We start from the raw sequence: 18,214 nt of genomic DNA, 5'->3' as shown, positions 1-18,214 counted from the left end.
GGCTGAAGGTGGGCTATTCAAAAACACATTTGAGTTTTTTGGGGAGGTAAGGAAGTGAGGCCCATATTCCATTCTTCTGAGATTGAATGAATGTCTTTGATAAAGTCATCATGTTCTAACCACCTAATCTGATAAAAAGAGTGTTCGTCATATATAACAGTACTATTTGTTATAGGACAGATTTTGCAGCTAAGTGCATTTCTGATGCTACTTTGCAAAAGTAGCATACCCTGCCACTTTGTAAAAATATTAACTAAATTTTGTTGGGAACCCTTAGTCAAAAGGTCTAGTTCACATAGGAATAGAAGAGAGGTGAAGTGCTTATATGGTAATAATATAATGCTGGAGATGACAGGGAAGCTGAATTGTACAAGGCATCATCTCCATTTAGTGCACAAATACCATCAGGAAGTACAATAAATCTGAGGGTATAATGGCAATTATAGTATCCACAATATCTCAACGCATAGCAATGGCTTGTTGAGAGCTCTTAATGATGGAGATCAGAGTCCACATGGCCTGGTTGCAAGCTTCAGTTGTTCACAACACAGTACTGGGAAAGTTTTCCTCAGGCAGTTGAATATCATAATTCTAGTGGTGACATCACTGAGTGGTGGAAACATTGAATGAAATGGGATATAAAACCTTTCAGGGAACTGATGAAGTCAACAAAACTCTATAAAGTAAGAGAAATAACCATAATTGATACAACTTAGCTAAATATTCAGCCTTTCTGGTTTTTGCCGCATGAAACAAGGTATTCAGACCTGACCTGGCTGGTCCAGGTTATACCTTGGAATGCCTATTTTGTTTTGTTTTTCTCGAGTGGCGGGCCGTGTAGGAGGTTTTGCTGGAGAGAAAATACAAGCTCCTGATAATTTATAGACAAGGATCTCAGAATCATTTCATTAGGACACTAAATGAAATGGAAACACATTTGATTACTAAGCTAATTGCTGGATTTGGACAAAAGAGTTACAGTAATCCACACCAAACAAGGATGATAAGCTGTTTAAACATTTGTAGTCCGCTCTCTACTTAGATCTGGAAATTCAAGTAGAGAGATTTATGAATTTATTCATGGTGAGGTTAGGAAATGACATAAAAATAATTAAAGAATTTCTGCTTTGCATAATTTTTTATCATATCTCTTTACCAAGGTTGATTTATCTCTCATAATAGCTTAAGAGATTTCAAATCAAACTCCCATCTGTTTTGTAACTCTTGTGTGACTTTGGAATTATCTGGTAATTAAACCAAAGACTTATTATCCCGGAATTGCTCATATATTTTTTGGTTACAACTTTAATAGTTTTATCTATCTTTCCTTAAATTGAATTAATTGTAAACTCTAGCTGAATAGTACAGAGTTTATTTTGGTGTGTGTGTGTGTGTGTGTGTGTGTGTGTGTGTGTGTGCTGGAGGTGCAACCTCTCTCTTTACCTGAATTCTGAATCACATGGAAAAATGGGAAGAACGTGGTATATGATGTGAGAAGACTTTTAATTTTGTTTTCTCCATTTTGTATTAAGAAAGTTGAAACAGACTCACAGACACAGAGAATAGACTAACTATTGCTTGGGGGGAGTGGCCTGAGGTACTGGGTGAAAACTGTGAGGGAATCAAGAAATACAAATTGGTAGTTACAAAACAGTCATGGAATGTAAAGTACAGCATAGGGAATATAGTTGATAATATTATAATTACTACGTATGATGTCAGGTGGTTACTGGAAATATCAGGGTTGGGGGAGCACCTTGTGTAGTATATGATTAACCACTGAAACTAATACAAAATAATATTGAATGTAAACTGTAATGTTTTAAAAAGAGATGGAATAAAATGATAGATGAGAATATAGCATATATATGTTATATATATGCACTATATATATATATATAGCATATATATTATATATTAACTTTTGAAGTTATATATTAACTTCAAAAATGACAATGGCAATATTACTATCTATCAGAATAGAATTTTTTTTTAAATATATTTTATTGATTTTTTACAGAGAGAAAGGGAGAGAGATAGAGAGTTAGAAACATCGATGAGAGAGAAACATCGATCAGCTGCCTCCTGCACATCTCCTACTGGGGATGTGCCCGCAACCCAGGTACATGCCTTTGACCGGAATCGAACCGGGGACCTCTCAGTCCGCAGGCCGACGCTCTATCCACTGAGCCAAACCAGTTTCGGCCAGAATAGAATTTAATGGCTATTTAAGGCATCTATTTATGCAAATGAATTACAGTATGTGTAGCAATAAAGATATAACTCAAAAACATGATACTTAGTAAATAAAACAAGTTGTATACTAAGTGAATACTGCTTGAATATTGTCAAGTAGACATTTGGAAAATACTTTAAAATACCTTTATTGTGATATTGTTTTTCTTGTTAGTCTAGGTTAACTGCACATCAATTGAATATGTTGCTCACCTTTCATAAAAATTCACTCAATTCTCTTCTGAGAAAAATCATATATATTTAGCATTATCCTTCTTCCCTTTTCTCAGCATAGATAATTTCTAAAGAAGATATTTTAAATAGCCCTGACTTTATTCTTCCTTTGAGACTTTTAAACGCACTTCGAACACAGGGAATATAGGTGAGAGTTAAAAAAAATGCAATTTATTTTAAGCTATATGGTGGAGGATTTTCGTCAAGGTTAACAAAGATTGTCTTTCCTTCTAATTTTGATTTGCCTGACATAAATAACAAACTTGTACTTCAAAACACTTAAGCTTTGTAAGGAACCATGGCACTATAACTTCAAGGCAATTATGCAATAGAAATGCCAAACTATAGATCATCTAACCTTGAGGAAATTTGATTACATTATAATGCCATTTGCTTATTTGCATAATGGAAAACGTATTACAGTTTCGAATTGCACAATGATTTAGACATATGTTCATTATGGTATGCTTCTGAAATTGGTGCCAGAAATTGGATACAATGTTATTTATTTACAAATAAAACATTTAAGTAAATCATTGAACCAAAATTTAAAAAGTTAAAATGTATTCTTCATCACTTCTTTTTGTCATCAATTTTAATGATTTTATGTTATTGTAATATGACTGAAAATTCTTACCTTGTTTTCTTAGCATGTTGATAAAACTTAATTTACACATCTCCAATTTCTCTATTATGTTTTATAATATTCTAATTTCTCTATTAATACATCATACATTTGTCTGTTTCCTATAGTATTTCTGGAAGCTAAAATGGTATTTTTCTGGAGGAGAGAAAATGCATGCTGCAGATATCAACATCCTGATCCTCACTGATATGTAAAGTGATGGAGCAATGGCACAATCACAAGCTCGCGTGGGAAACAATATACTTTCTTCTTTTTTTTAATATACTTTCTTTTACCTTTCTTAATCACATAACTAGCCATTCCATAACTGGAATTCAAACGACAATCAGAAGCCCTCAGTGAAACAATGGCACGACTTCATTATGGAATGAATAGCATTTTCTGAGCTAGCATTGGAACTCCCATGGCCGGATATACTAGTAATATTGTGGGGAAGGAAATGTTCAGATCCAGGCACAGTACCTGGTGTGTAGTGCTCCAAGCAGTGCAGTTTTATTGAATGCATCAGTTAATAAGGATACGTTTTTGTTCCTATCTTACAAATTACTTTTTGAGTACAAGAGTTGTCTCACCCTATTATGAAATTCGGTTTGGGATTTGGAGCATTTCTTTGAACATATCTAACAATTGAAAGACAGTATAAGAACAATCCTATGGATAAGGTTCTGTTGACATTTTGTTTTTGAAGGAGAAGTTTGTAGAGTAATGGTGGAAATTAGATACTAAAAAGATTTCTACAGCATAAGTTTTTTCACATGGTCATTTTGCCTGAAGATGGGTGAATTTTGATACCTTGAATTTGCCTGAATTTGCCAAATAAAATGAATGAAGATTTTACACTGATAAAGAACATGTAAGGAGAAAATAAATATAATTTCTCTCTTTTGAGTTTTTAATTGGAATATTAATAATTCACACAGGAATATTAATAGAAAAAATCCAATATACTATTTCTCAAGTAAATTTAAATATTTGCCTATTTAGTTAATTAATTAAATAACATTTTAGAATTGTGATTTGATAATTGGACATAGACTTTTATGCTGTATTTATTTTCTCATTTGTACATACAGTCTGTGAGTCAACATGCATTTATTAACACATAACTTATGCCCAGAGAAAGGTCAAAATGATGGTGTCTCAGCATTGCCTTATGGATGAATTCACCCCATTGTCATTCCATGTCCATAAGTGTTCAATAAATTGATATGTTTATGAATACATAAATATGGAATACAATTATGTTGGCATCTTCACAGCTGTTCTACTTTTTGGCAGATTTAGAGCCTCTTGGCCAACTCACAATGAGAAGATTTAGGAGCTTTTAATTGTGTTGTCTTTTCATTATTTCAGGAGATATAAATGTGAATGAGAATCAGTATCAAAGAACACTATATCAATTTTATATTTTTATATCTAAAAATTATATAAATAAAAAGCCCAAGCAAAGAAAATGTTTCTTCCATTTCTCCTCAAGAATACTTGCGTGTTCCAATATTGGAAAAGTTTTTTTGTGTTTTTTTTTTTTTACATTTCTGCTCCATGGTGTTTTTATATATATATATATATATATATATATATATATATATATATATATATATTTACTTTAAATTCTTTATTGTTTAAAGTATTACATGAGTCTTCCTTCTCCTCCATTGACCTCTCCCTGGCTGCTCTCAACCCTCGGTACTAGCCCTCACCCCCCTGTCTGTGTTCATTGGTTATGCTCATAGGCATGCATACAAGTCCTTTGGTTGGTCTCTTATCCTTCACCCCCACCTTCCTTCATAGGTTAGAGAGTCTGTTCGATGCTTCTGTGTCTCTGGTTCTATTTTTGTTCATCAGTTTATGTTGTTCATTATATTCCACAAATGAGTGAGATCATATGATATTTATCTTTCTCCAACTGGCTTATTTCGTTCAGCATAATGCTCTCCAGGTCCATCCATGCTGTCACAAATGGTAAAAGTTCTTTTTTACAGCAGTGTAGTATTCCATTGTGTAGATGTATCACAGGTTTTTAATCCACTCATCTGCTGATGGGCACTTAGGCTGTTTCCAATTCTTAACTATTGTAAATGTGGTGCTATGAACATAGGGGTGCATATATCCTTTCTGATTGGTGTTTCTGATTTCTTGGGATATATTCCTATATGGAGGGGTCTCTCTTTTCCGTGTCTAACGCAGCTAGAGAGTGGTCCGGTTCTTTGAGTATGGGCGGCTGGGGATTAAGAAAATGAAAGAAAGAGACAGACACAGAGATGGGAGAAAAAAGATGGGGCTGGGTGGGACCGCTGCCTTCTTCTGATGGACAGGCAGGGACCCAGCACTGAAACAGTGTGTTTATTTTATACCCCTAATATCAGGAAGTTTCACCAAAGGTCAAGACAAAGGAGCTTGGGTGGGCCCCAGTCATATTCATTCCCAGTGCTTGGCTGGATTTACATAATAAAACCCACTCCCAGGCACCTGGGCAAAAATGAAGGTCAAGCTGAGAACACTTCTGCCTTTTTGGTAAGATGTGTATCCAGGACTTGGCTTTGCCTGTTGCCCTGGATTCAGCTGACATTTATTAAAGAAATGAACATGTGCTTCCCAGGGGCCCTCTACATTCCTAGAAGTGGGATTACTAGGAGTGTCATTTTTAATTTTTTGAGGAAACTCCATAGTGTTTTCCACAGGGATTGCACCAGTCTGCATTCCACCAGCAGTGCACAAGGGTTTCCTTTTTTCCACATCCTCTCCAACACTTGTCATTTGTTGATGGTAGCCATTCTGACAGGTGTGAGATGGTACCTCATTGTCGTTTTGATTTGCATCTTTTGGATGATTAGTGAGTTTAAGCATCTTTTCATATGACTGTTGGTCTTCTGTGTCCACTTCTGGAAAGTGTCCGTTTAGGTCCTTTGCCCATTTTTTATTGGATTTTTTACCTTGCTTTTGTTAAGTTGTATGAGTTTCCTATAAATCTTGGAGATTAAACCCTTATTGGATGTAACTTTGGCAAATATGTTCTCCTATGCAGTGGGCTCTCTTGTTGTTTTGTTGATGGTTTCTTTTGCTGTGCAGAAGCTTTTTATTTTGATGTAGTCCTATTTATTTATTTTCTCAGTTTCCATTGTCCCAGGAGAGTGGTCGACAAACTGCGGCTCGCGAGCCACATGAGGCTCTTTGGCACCTTGAGTGTGGCTCTTCCACAAAATACCATGTGTGGGCGGGCACGTACTGTGCGATTGAAACTCCGTGGACCATGCACAGAAGTCAGAATTTTGTAGAAGAGCCACACGCAAGGGGCCAAAGAGCCTCCTGTTGCTCGCGAGCCGCAGTTTGCCGACCACTGTCCTAGGAGATGTATCAATAAGCATATTGTTACAAGATATGTCTGATATTTTGCTGCCTATGGATTCTTCTAAGATTTTTGTGGTTTCCCATCTATGTATAAGTCCTTTATCCATTTTGAGTTTATTTTTGTGTGTGGTGTAAGTTGGTGGTCTAGTTTCATTTTTTTGCATGTATCTGTCCAATTTTCCCAATACCATTTATTGAAGAGACTATCTTGACTCCATTGTGTTCTCTTGCCTCCTTTGTCAAATATTAATTGAGCATAATGGCTTGGATTTCTTTTTATTTATTTCAGAGAGGAAGAGAGAGAGAGATAGAAACATCAATGATGAGAGACTTGCCCAAGTTGCAGGCTCAATCCCTGGTAGGGGCATGCAGGAGGCAGCTGGCCTAAATACAGAGTTCAATTCTCAATTTGCATCTCTTCCTTAGAAGAATAAAGGAACATATCCATGTGGGTTGCAGGTTAGAGATGGGAATATATTTAAGAAAACTGCTCTGTATACCCTCTGAAAAATATCATGATTAAAAACACATATTACCATGGGGAAAATGCTGTACTAATTCCCAAACTACATAGTATAGAGCGAGATCCTATATGGTCATATGAGTACATACAACAATTTCTATTACTTTCCTTTTTTAGTGAAACCAGAAAAAAAAATCCTTACCCAGAAATAAATATACATTTAATTGAAAACTATCAAGAGTAAAATCTGCAGATTTTTTTAATTGTTTAACTGAAAATGTCAGTGATAGGTGATGTTCTCTCCATTGATTAGCCTGCTTTAAAGTTGTATCCTTAGCCTAGCAGGCATGGCCAAGTAGAAAACCCTTAAAACAGTTCAACTGACAGAAATTATGAATCTACATTAAAGCAGAAGTCTGGGGGATGGAAAAGAGTAGCCAATTTTAGCACATATTACTGTTTTAATAATAGTAAACGGTGACTGATTTGGTATGGGAATCAGAAAGTGGGAGCCATAAATTATAATACCAAATATTCTATTTAATGAGAAGGGATTAAATGATGACAGCATTAGACATTTCACATCAATATTTTTATTCTTATTAAAACACAGCTACTACTAATCAATAACTCAGTAATTATTCTATCTATTAACTTTAACAACACAAATCTGACTTTTTTTTTTTTAACATCCTACTGATCAAAATACTTTTATGTTTAAAAATAGAAATGATGTTATAGGCTTCAGAGTTTTAAACAAACACATCTTCAATATGTAATTAGAGAGGAAGATATTTTTGATTTTGTTACTTTATTTTCGTGTCACTTGTCAATTATTTTTGCCTGGGTCTTTAATAGTTTTATTTGCAATTGAAAAAATCCCTTGATATAATTGGACCATTTTTACTTTTACTGGATTCTATAATTGCATGCTCAGGAATGAGAGTGAAAACACTATCAAAAAGTTAACATATAAAGTTGTAGGCATGTGGAGGATAAGAGAGTTTATGGGTTTTGTAGATAATACCTAAGATTAAAAATATGTAATAAAATAAATTTAAAGTCAGAATTTTACTATATACTGCTTCCATTTTATTTTATAAAGGAAAATTTTTCATAAATCTTCATTGCATATTTTCTGAACTTAACTGTACTTAAATAACAATGTAAAAGTAAAAATATTTTGCACAAAATGAGTATAAATACGAAACATTCCTTTCAATAGCATCCTGTAATATTTACAATAGCAAAGAGCTGACTTTTGGAAATTAGAGCATATAATAGTAATTTGTCACTTTTCTCCAAGTTCATTGATATTGTCAAGGCATATTTAACTCAGGAGAAGTTAAATTTCATATTTGGTGATCTTATGAAGCATTCTTCTTACCCTGAGGTTTCAGCTAAAATCTCCCTTTTCATTTCTTTAAATAAATTACCATCTATTCATATCTCGTGGCTTCATTAGAATGTTCAGATGCAAACAATCAAAACACCACCTGCTTTCGAACTCTGTTTATATAAAAGTTTTACTTCTGATTTGTAATTTGGATAATGGCTGATAATCTCTGTAGGCAAGCAAAGTTAGGAGTTTGGTCAGAATCCCGTGTGGTATAACCAGATCTGTTTTATCACTTGGCTTAGAGTTAAATTGGTTGCATTTCATTAGACTGTTATTACCACTGGGAAAAAATTACACAAGGGAAGACAAAATGGAATAAAGGCATGTGAATTTTAATAAGCAAAAGGAAAGAAAAACTATCTTTAGTAGGAACTGTGTGCTCCTATCAGTTTTACTCTAACTCCACTTGATGGAAAGCATCTCTCTCAAACCAAGTACATTGTATATTGTTCTTAATTCCCCTTTTCCTACCCTAGCCCCAAATGAATGGCCCCTATATTCTTATAAATTATAATATGATATTCCAAATCATAAAAATAGGCCTTGAAGACATTTTCATTATTTCTTTTCCCTATTATTCATAATGCTAATTCCAGTTATTAAATCTACATAATAGCAAAGTGTTGTGCTAAATATTATATGCATTACCTCTATATAACTAAATGCAAAAAAAAAAATAAAAAAGAAGCTAGGTCTAATAGCAAATTTAGTAATTATTGATTTATCAGGTTTTATCATGCCCATATTATGCTATCCACATTTTATAGAGGAGGAAAGAGCACTTTGATTAGTTACTTACTTTGCCCTATTAAAGCACACAGCAAGTGAATGCCAGAGCTGAAACTTGAGCCATTTCTTTTCACAGTATTACATTGCATTTTTATATTTAAACTTGAGAATCTATAATAATAAAATCATAATATGCTAATTAGACCGGACGTCCTTGCAGTCAACCTTCCGGACAAAGCCAGGGCTGGGAGGTAAGCCCGGGTCCCGGGTGCCAGAGGGAAGCTGGTGCTGGCAGCCGGGGGAAGGACGGCCTACTCTTGCACGAATTTCATGCATCGGGCCTCTAGTATGTTATAATATTATAACATTTTATTCCTATATAACTCTTGAATTCATTTTCCTTTTCTACTGTACTTTATGGACCCATGAGCAGAGTTCTGACAGTTTACATTTAATTTGCTTCCATACCTGATCTAAGATAGTCTCCCTTCTTCCACCCTCATTCACTCTCCCACTCTGCTTTCCACTGCCAGTGAGAATTCCTCAGGTCAAAATTTTGCATTTAGTTAGTATAATGATATAAAACATGAAAGTTGATGTTACTTGCAAGTGTTTCCTTAATTTTTATTAAGTATACTCCCATTTTTATTACAATTAGATGTAAGATATCTCATACTATTTTTAGTACTGTCAGCAGACCCTAATGATAGGTTGAATTTTGTGTTGGACTTCACTTGAATTCTCTCCTATCATTTTTTCCTCCTTTTAAATAAATCCCATATACTCCACAAAGCACAGAGTCCTTCACTTACATAGACATAATTTAAGAAACTTTTGCTTCTCATATTCAACTTTCCCAGGTATAAACTTGATCTGGATCCTATAGTGCAGTGATGGCGAACCTTTTGAGCTCAGCGTGTCAGCATTTTGAAAAACCCTAACTTAACTCTGGTGCTGTGTCACATATAGACATTTTTTGATATTTGTAACCATAGTAAAACAAAGACTTATATTTTTGATATTTATTTTATAGATTTAAATGCCATTTAACAAAGAAAAATCAACCAAAAAAATGAGTTCATCTGTCACCTCTGATACGCATGTCATAGGTTCGCCATCACTGCTATAGTGAGTGCTATACATTTTCCTAAAATTAGCCATAGTTTATTAAGTGTTTAACATGTATCAAAAATCCTGATGATTATACTATGTTATAATATTCACAATAATCCATTGAGTTATGAGCTATCATTAAGAAAAAAGGCAGCTTCCTTATGTTGTATAATCACCAATAGTAAATTTATATCTAAGTTATTTTGCATTATGGTTGACAGCATTGATTATTTTTCTTTCTCCTTTTTGAATAGAAATGAGTTTAGAAACCTTAGGATTCCTAGTCTTCACACCTCCTTTGAACTAATGTTTTAAAGTCACTACATTGTGGTCATAAGTGGAGAGAGGATTATTCATAAAGGAAATGGAATCCTGTCACATATAAAATCTGGGGGTGCTTGATTTTCTAGATTTATGAAAACACTTTTATAAAGGGAAATATTTATTCTGAGAAATAATATTATAACACAGGGTCTTCAAGAAACCAAATTTATGTTACTATTAATAGACCACAAAATAAAATCTTATCCTACTTGATAATTCATTAGAATGTAAATAACTAATCCATTGCTTCAAATATTTATCAGATTCCCCACTTTTCTATGAGGGGTTGAGAGGGAAAATAAAGAAATAAAGAGAAGATTGAGAATCAGAAAAGCAGAAGTGGATGAATTAGGAAAGATCACCAAGAGCAAAGATGCATCATTAGAGGCTAAAGCTAAGATCATCAAGACCCTCATATTCCAAAATAGTATGTGCAGATGTAAAAAACCCTAAAGACTCCATCAAAAAACTATTAGACTCAATAAATGAATTCGGCAATGTAGCAGGATATAAAATTAATGCCAAGAAATCTATGGCATTTCTATATACCAACAGCTCTCTCAGTTCTATAGCAGCAATTCTGCCAATGACTTAAGGGGGCTTAGGAGCATATTTTCCCTATTAAAGCTTCTGATGATACCACAGCTCAGCCTATACCTGAATATAGCCTTTTAAGACCCTAACTGTGGAGCTCAGACTCCTGACCCACAGAAATTATGAGGTAATGTGTGTTGTTTTTAGCTGCTAACCATGTACTAATTGATGTAGCAGTAGAAAATTAATACCGTTCATAATGTACTATTAAAATTAGAGGATGATCCCGGCTGGAGTGGCTCAGTGGTTAAGCATTGCTCCAAGAGCCAGTAGGTCACTGTTCGATTTCAGGTCAGGACAGATGCCCGGGTTGCAGGCTGGATCCCCACTTGGGGGCATGCAGGAAGCAGCCAATCAATGATTCCTCAATGTTATTTATAGATGATATATATGTTGTAGTTTTGTATACCTGAAAAGTTCTTTTCTACTCCCTGGAAATATGGAATCTAAAAGTAACAATGCTTTTCTATTAAAGATATTATGATTTTTTCAAACATGGTTTTCTAGAGCTTAACGCTCCAGAAGAGCCTTCTAATGCTAAGCTGATTCTCTCTCCTTTGTAACCATCTGCCCAAATCAGAAAGCTTACAGGCTTCCTTTTTTATCCTCATAATACATGACTTTTCACTGAGAAATGTTTTGTTTTCTTTTCCTTTCAATATTTTTGTCCATTTTTCAGTGGGTTTTCTAGTATTAAAAAGTAAACTATAGGCATTTCTATACACCAATAGTGAACTTACAGAAAGAGAGACTAAAAAAGCAATCCCATTTACCATCACACCAAAAAAATTAAGCTACCTAGGAATAAACTTAACTAAAGAGGTAAAAGACCTCTACTCAGAAAACTACAGGACGTTGAAAAAAGAGATAGAGGAAGACATAAACAGATGGAAGAACATACCATGTTCATGGATTGGTAGAATAAACATCATTAAAATGTCCATACTACCCAAAGCAATCTATAAATTCAACGCACTTCCCATTAAAATACCAATGACATATTTCACAGACCTAGAACGAACTCTCCAAAAATTCATCTGGAATAAAAAAAAAAAAAAGACCCTGAATAGCTGCAGCGATCCTGAGAAAGAAGAACAAAGTAGGTGGGATCTCAATACCAGATATCAAGCTGTATTACCAAGCCACTGTTCTCAAAACTGCCTGGTACTGGCACAAGAACAGACATATAGATCAATGGAATAGAATAGAGAGCCCAGAAATCGGCCCGAACCAATATGCTCAATTAATATTTGACAAAGGAGACAAGAACATACAATGGAGTCAAGACAGTATCTTTAATAAATGGTGTTGGGAAAATTGGATAGATACATGCAAAAAGATGAAACTAGACCACCAACTTACACCATACACAAAAATAAATTCAAAATGGATAAAGGACTTAAATGTAAGATGGGAAACCATAAAAATACTAGAGGAATCCAGAGGCAACAAAATCTCAGACATATGCCGAAGCAATTTATTCACTGATACATCTCCTAGGGCATTGGAAACTAAAGAGAAAATAAACAAATGGGGCTACATCAAAATATGAAGCTTCTGCACAGCAAAAGAAACCATTGACAAAACAACAAGAAAGCCCACTACATGGGAGAACATATTTGCCAATGTAATCACCGATAAGGGTTTAATGTCCAGCATTTATAGGGAAGTCACACAACTTAACAAAAGGAAGATAAACAATCCAATCAAAAAATGGGCAAAGGACCTAAATAGACACTTTTCAAAAGAGGACATTCAGAAAGCCAAGAGACATATGAAAACATGCTCAAAGTCACTAATCATCCGAGAGATGCAAATCAAAACAACAATGAGGCATCATCTCACACCTGCCAGAATGGCTGTCATCAACAAATCAACAAATGACAAGTGCTGGAGAGGATGTGGAGAAAAAGGAACCCTCCTGCACTGCTGGTGGGAATGCAGACCGGTGCAGCCACTGTGGGAAACACTATGGAGTTTCCTCAAAAAGTTAAAAATGGAACTCCCATTTGATCCAGTGATCCCACTTCTAGGAATACATCCCAAGAAAACAGCAGCACCAATCAGAAAGGATATATGCATAGCAGCACGATTCACCATAGCTAAGATCTGGAAACAGCCTAAGTGCCCATCAGCAGATGAATGAATTAGAAAACTGTGGTACATCTACACAATGGAATTTATGCTGCTGTAAAAAAGAAGGAATTCTTACCATTTGCAACAGCATAGATGGAACTGGAGAGCATTATGCTAAGAGAAATAAGCCAGTCAATGAAAGAAAAATACCACATGATCTCACTCATTTATGTATAATTAAGACCATTATAAACTGATGAACATAAATAGATACAGAAGCAGAGCAGCATTGAACAGACTGTCAAACTACAGCGGGAAGGCCAGGGAGGGTTGACGGGGGGTGGAGGGGTAAAAGATCAACGGAAGGACTTGTATGCATGCATATAAGCATAACCAATGGACACAAGACCGTGGGGTGTAGGGGAGGCCTGGGGAAGGTCATGGGGAGGAAATAAAAGGAGACCTATGTAATACTCTTTGTAATATTTTAAGCAATAAAACAAAATTAAAAGAAAAAGTTTGACAGTGAAGAAGGCTGGAGGGAAAAAGAAAAGAGATTCACTTGAAATCTGGTGCTGGGGGCATTCTCTGCAGTCAGTCTGGACTGCCAGGGAGATGAAAAAGTGGGTCCTAAAGCAAACTGAGCCTGAAATATTGCCAGAGGCAAAATGACAAACCTGAAGCTGTCCTAATTTGGGCACAAATGTGAAGGCAGGATCCTTTGGAAATGATAATAATGATGGAAAAATAGCAGGTAGAGGGAAAAGAGGAAGACCAAATATGTGATGAATTGACTTCATAAAGGACACCATAAGCATTAGTGTATAGAAGCTGAGCAGGTTTGTTAAGGACAGGACATGGTGGACATCATTCATTCATAGAGTCACCATGAATTGAAGCAAACTCAACAATACATTACATAGGACCTAAGAATAAAATGAAGAAAAACTTAACTTTTGTGGATAATAAATTTTTAAAAATTCACCCACCTCATTTCAGTAATGAGGTGGTTGCAGGATCTGTCTTTAAATCAGTCACCACAGCTAAATAAAATGAAATTTCCATGCTGTCTTCTAAGACAGGATTTGGCCAACCATGGCCTGCAAACTAAAGGTCACATCTATTAGGGAAAGGGGCAAAGAAAAGTCATCTCATCTGATTTCTTCTTTGGAGTAATAGAAATAGCATCTTAAAATTGCAAAGATTTATAGTAAATCAGTAAATCTTTGTTAACTGTCAAATTTTCAATGTTTTAAATAGGTTCAAAATTCAATGTGGCATCTAGCTTAGACTGGTGTGCTCCTTTGAGAGCTTATTTCTGGTTCAAAATATAATCAAAGAGAATAAGACCAATGAGATTTAGTTCAAAAATATTGCATGTGACAGAACTGGAAAAGTCACTTAATGTTCAGTAGTGATTAGGCTTTTTTATTTTAAAATGCATCCTCTAAGGCTCTTACTGTTGATGATGAAAGAGTCTTTGACATTAAGTGAAGGCAACCATGAAGCTGGGAAGAAAGAAGGCATCCCAAAGTAATAGTGTTTTAAATTAATGATGAGAACGATTGACCTGGCCAGTCACGTACGAAAATAAAAAACAAAACAAAACACTGTTTTTACATTTGCTGTTATTTCTTGAGTGTGTGATTGTCCAATTTTATGCAAATATTTTGGGTAAGAGATCAACTAAAAGACTTGTATGCATGCATAGAAGCATAACCAGTGGACATAAGACATTGGGGGATAGGGGAGGCTAGGGGACTGTCTAGGGCGGGGGGATAAAATGGACACATATGTAATACCCTTTGTAATACTTTAAGCAATAAAAAAAAAATAATAAAAAAAATTAATTTAAAGAAAATTACCAGAAATTAATTTTAAATTAATTTCTTTTAAATTAATTTAAACTAAATCTCCAGCACCAGATTTCAAGTAAAAAAAAATCAGCTATATAAATAAGACTTTCAATGTACTTAGACCAGGTATAGCTTTAGATATATAATAATAAATTTGTAAGTCTCACAAAGAAAATAAGCCTCACTTTATATGTGCAAATTTTAGTAATTTTGGCATGCGATACTTATATTTTTTAAGAAAACTTTTTGTTTAATCATTATAAATCATTATATGAGACCTCTAATTAAAAATGCATAGAATAATCTGGTTCTAGAGCTAAGACAAGGACAAAACAAACAACTGTACACTATTGCTTTGCCCATCTCTAAATCTACCACAATGTCAACTCTGCTTTTGCTTTTTTTATTAGCTTTCATAACCCCCAGATTCAAATATACACATTTACAATACTATACTGAATTTTTATTTCTTATATACATCGCATTTATGTTAATTCTTTTTGTGATCCACTTAGCGTTAGCTTTGGATAAGTCACTAACTTGAAGACTCATACATAATACTACTTGATACCATGCACAAATATATTTGTTTTGTCATCTCAAACATAAAACAGGCACAGAATGTGGGCTAGAGAGATCCCAGTGTATTTGCTATTTCTGTCTGAAATACATTTGATAAAATCAAAATATTTGTGCCATTTCATCTAGTTATATTATTCAAACATAGGCAATACTCTATTTGATACTAATATGAATTTAATCAAATAAGTATTACATTGAATCACATGAAATTACCTGTAGTAAACTAGTTTTGGTCTACCTAATTGAGTTATACCTAATACTTATGCATTACTTTGTTTAGCTTTGGTCCATAAACTTATTTTTTTAATCCTAATCCATGGTTATGTTTTTATTGATTTTAGAGAGGGGGGAAGAGAAATGAGAGAGAGAGAGAATCACTTGTCAGTTGCTTTCTATTTGTTCCCCTACCAGGGATCAAACCCACAACTAGGTATGAGCCCTGACAGGGAATAGAACCTTCAACCTTTGGTGTACTGGCTGACACTCTGAACAACTGAGCCACCTGGCCAGGGACATAAACTTATTCTTAAAATATTAAGATTAATTTGAAAATGTAAATGTCCAGAAAGAAGCTACTTGCAATGCCAGTGTTTCTATGATTTATGTATAAAACATTCAACGAGTGAATAAGTGTGAAATATGAAAAACAAAGTGTAACATATGTTTTCTTCCTACTTTTATCATTACCAGTGTAAATCCAATCAGCTAATATCTAAAGCATTTACTAACACTAAGACAATGTTATATCATGAATATTAAGAATCAGACATATTGTTTTGTACATTAAAAGCTTGAGATATAAATGGGACAAGACAGATTTCTAGAACAACTAGCCAGAAATTGTGGCATGATGCATTCGCAGGCCAATTTATTTGACATAGACATTAAAAAATTAAGAAATACAGGAATTGGAATAAGAGGTGAAATTTAGTGGTCGAAACTTCAAAGTATAAAGTAAAATTTGAAGTGGATTATTTTTAAATAATAATTCCTAAATATATAAGAAAGAGACTTTAAGTTCTAAAATGAGACCTAGATAAATAAAGTGACATGTGTATTTCAAGAAGCTCACATTTGAGATATGGTTACAGCTCTGCCTGCCATATATTCCATACAAAGCTATGTGCATTCTTTCGGGATTACAGGTTGTTTAATTTGGCACTATATAAAAATATTTTTCTCACTTTAAGAGTATTTTAGGCTCACTATAACATATCTAGAAATACAGAAAATAAATTAGCCCATCAGAAGCTGGACCATGTTTAACACTTCTATTTTACATATGAAATAGTGGTCTCTCCTTCCTGTTTTATTATCCTCTAAGTCTCATTAAGAAATTCTAATTGCTATCTACTCATATTGTACATGCTATATAAGAAGACATATTTTGATTACAAGTAGGGAAAAACAAACTTTGTTTCTGGCCAGGATGGTTTATTTTAAACTAACTTATTTTCACTATCCAAAGAGTAATTTAGCATGAATTTTTAAAAATTCTAATTTTAGTGGATAAAAAACAAAAAAACAAAACAGTACTCTTTGGAAGTTCCTTTTTGTTCGTTTATTCTTAAAATTCAGCATTCATTTATTTAACTTGAGTGTGTGGTTTGCTGTTTGTTTTAGTCCTAATTTATTCCCTAGAAACTACTAACATGGACTTTGAAAATACCTTCAAGAGAAGATTTTAAAAAGTGAAAAACTCACTCAGAGGGAAGACTCAGAACTTGGACTATACAGCTACATGATCATCAAGCATCAGAGAAAATAAAGGAAAAACAAGGGATCAAGGAAAACTGGCAGTGCAGGATATTTAAAATGACTTGAAAAAGGAGCATTTTTGTTTCTCTTAGCAGCGTCTTTAATATTTTTAATTACATTTGACATAGAATGTCATATTAGCTTTATGTGTACTTTTTTTCAAATCCAAGCAATCCAAGCCCTCTCTCAACACTGTTATTCAACGTAGTTGGACTTCAACATAGAAGTCCTAGTCCATAGCAATCAGGCAAGACAAAGAAATAAAAAGCATCCAAATCAGAAATGAAAAAGTAAAGTCATCATTATTTGCAGATGAGATTATGTTATATATTGAAAATCCCAGACCCAACTAAAAAACTCTTTTATCTAATCAATGAATTCAGTTATGTTGCAGGACATAAAATCAGTAAGCACGAATCAGTTGAATTTCTGTACACTAACCATGAAATATCTGAAAAATAAAGAAAATTATTCCTTTCCAACAGCATCATAAACAATAAAATACCTAGGAGTAAATTTAGCAAGGATGTGAAAAATCTGTACACTGAAAACTATAAGACTTTGTTGAAAGAAATAGAAGGAGACACAAACAAATGGAAGGACATCCCCTGCCCATGGCTGGACAAATTAACATTGTTAAAACATCCATGTTGCCCAAAGCCATCTTCATATTTAATCCAATCGCCATCAAAATTTCAATGGAATCTTCCAAAGAAATAGAAAAACATCCTGAAGTTTGCATAGAACCACAAAAGACCCCAAATAGTCAAAGCAATCATGAAAGAGAACAAAATCAGAGGTATCACACTGGCTAATTGCAAAATAAATTACAAAGATATCATACTTAACATTGTATG

This window comes from Myotis myotis, unplaced genomic scaffold (assembly GCF_014108235.1).
Source record: "Myotis myotis isolate mMyoMyo1 unplaced genomic scaffold, mMyoMyo1.p scaffold_m19_p_2, whole genome shotgun sequence".
In the NCBI taxonomy this organism is placed as follows: Eukaryota; Metazoa; Chordata; class Mammalia; order Chiroptera; family Vespertilionidae; genus Myotis; species Myotis myotis.
This window is presented reverse-complemented; position numbering follows the sequence as displayed.